The sequence below is a fragment of the Apium graveolens genome, chromosome 3, assembly GCF_009905375.1.
Source record: "Apium graveolens cultivar Ventura chromosome 3, ASM990537v1, whole genome shotgun sequence".
NCBI lineage: Eukaryota > Viridiplantae > Streptophyta > Magnoliopsida > Apiales > Apiaceae > Apium > Apium graveolens.
This window is the reverse complement of record NC_133649.1, coordinates 284,284,863-284,286,671: the sequence shown is the minus strand read 5'-3', so window position 1 is coordinate 284,286,671 and position 1,809 is coordinate 284,284,863. Positions and strand designations below refer to the sequence as shown.

The following is a 1,809-nucleotide window of genomic DNA, read 5'->3' as shown; positions in this document are numbered from 1 at the left end:
TAACTTGTTTGTGTGTGTGTGTGTGTGTGAGATTAGGGGTCTGTTAGATTATTGAATCAATATAGGTTACACATGAGTGAAGGATGGTGTGATGACCCAGATTCCTAACCCCAGATTTGGGGGCATTACACCTATGGTACAAGGAATAGTGAAGCTTCCGGGATCTTTAAGCTTTGGAGGCAACTTCTGTTGCAGCACAGCACTGCATTCCTTCGTAAGAACAATTGTCTCTAAGTCATCGAGCTTCCCTTTCTGAGAGATAATACCTTTCATAAACTTCGCATAGCTAGGCATTTGTTCAAGAGCTTCATCGAAAGGTATGTTGAGAAGCTATTCTTGAACACCTCCAGAAACCTTGCAAAATGCTTATCCAACTTTTACTTCTACAACCTCTTAGGAAAATGAGGTGGAGGATAGACCTGTTTCTCCCCTGTATTACCCTCAGGAGAAGTGTGTTCCACAGTTTTCTTCCTTGGTTCCACTTCTGCTTTCTTCTGCACATCTTCTTCAGCCACAACTTCATCTTCCGAAACTTAAGATTTTTCGAGGCTTGCAACCTTCCCAGACCTCAATGTAATTGCCTTTACATGTTCTTTTGCTTCCTTCTTTCCTGGAACTTCTGTGTCACTAGGGAGTGTACCAGGTTGATGATTTAGCAAGGCATTGGCAATCTGCCCAATTTGATTCTCCAAGGTCTTAATAGAAACCCCTTGGCTCTTGCACATGAGCCTAAACTCCTCCAATTCAGATTTTTCATTAGATTGTTGAAGTTGGAGTTGTTGTCTTGGTGCATATTGCGGTTGCTGAAAACCAGGAGGGTTGAATTTCTTTGCTACATACTGATGATAAGGCTGTTGCACCGCATTCTAAGTGTTGCTCCAGCTGAAGTTAGGATGATTATGGTTGTTGGGATAATAGGTGGATGGAACTGAATGCTACGACATCTGAAAGTTGCTCACAAACTGAGCTGATTCACTAGAAATAGCACACTGCTCAGTATCATGCGCACCAACACAAAGCTCACAAACACTAGTGATCTGATTAACTCCATAATTAGCCAAAGAATCCACCTTCATCGTCAAATCTTTAAGCTGAGCAGCTATAGCAGTAGCTGCATCCACCTCCAGAATTCCTGCTACCTTGCCTTGAGGTAGTCTCTGAGAAGGGTTCTGGTATTCATTAACAGCCATCAGTTCAAACAACTCATAAGCTTCATCGTAGCTCTTAGCCAAAAGGCTCCACCTGATGCTGCATCAAGCATGGGTCTAGACTGTGCTCCCAAGCCATTATAAAAGCAGTTGATAATCATCCAGTCAGGCATCCCATGATGAGGACACATCCTAAGCATCTCCTTATACAGATCCCAAGCTTCATATAAAGACTCTCCCGATTGCTACGCAAATTGAGTAAGAGTGTTTCTGATTGCTGTTGTCTTTGCCATATGGAAGAATTTAGTGAGAAACTTTTGATCAAGATCTTCCCAAGTAATAATAGAGCCCGGTGGTTAAGAATGCAACCAACACTTAGCTTTATCCCTTAGAGAGAATGGGAAAAGCCTCAGCTTAAGAGCATCTTCAGAAATATTGCTGAATTTAAAAGTGTCACGGATCTCAATGAAATCTCTAATATGCATGTTGGGATCTTTCGTTGGAGAACCCCCAAACTGGACTAAGTTCTACACCATCTGAATCGAGCTAGCTTTGATTTCAAAAGTGTTAGCCACGATGGCTGGTTTGACAATGCTAGACTAAATATCATTGATCTTCGTTGAGAGTTATCCATCAAAGCTTTCGGATTTGCTATTGGTTC

The 1,809-nt window shown here is 42.0% G+C and overlaps 1 non-coding gene across 1 annotated transcript; it reads left to right on the top strand.

Moving 5' to 3' along the window:
• The first annotated feature begins 1,319 nt into the window (after positions 1 to 1,319).
• LOC141715945 (small nucleolar RNA R71) lies at positions 1,320 to 1,427 on the top strand. The gene has a single exon (XR_012572683.1). It is a non-coding gene; the product is annotated as a small nucleolar RNA R71 (small nucleolar RNA).
• The last annotated feature ends 382 nt before the right edge of the window (positions 1,428 to 1,809 follow it).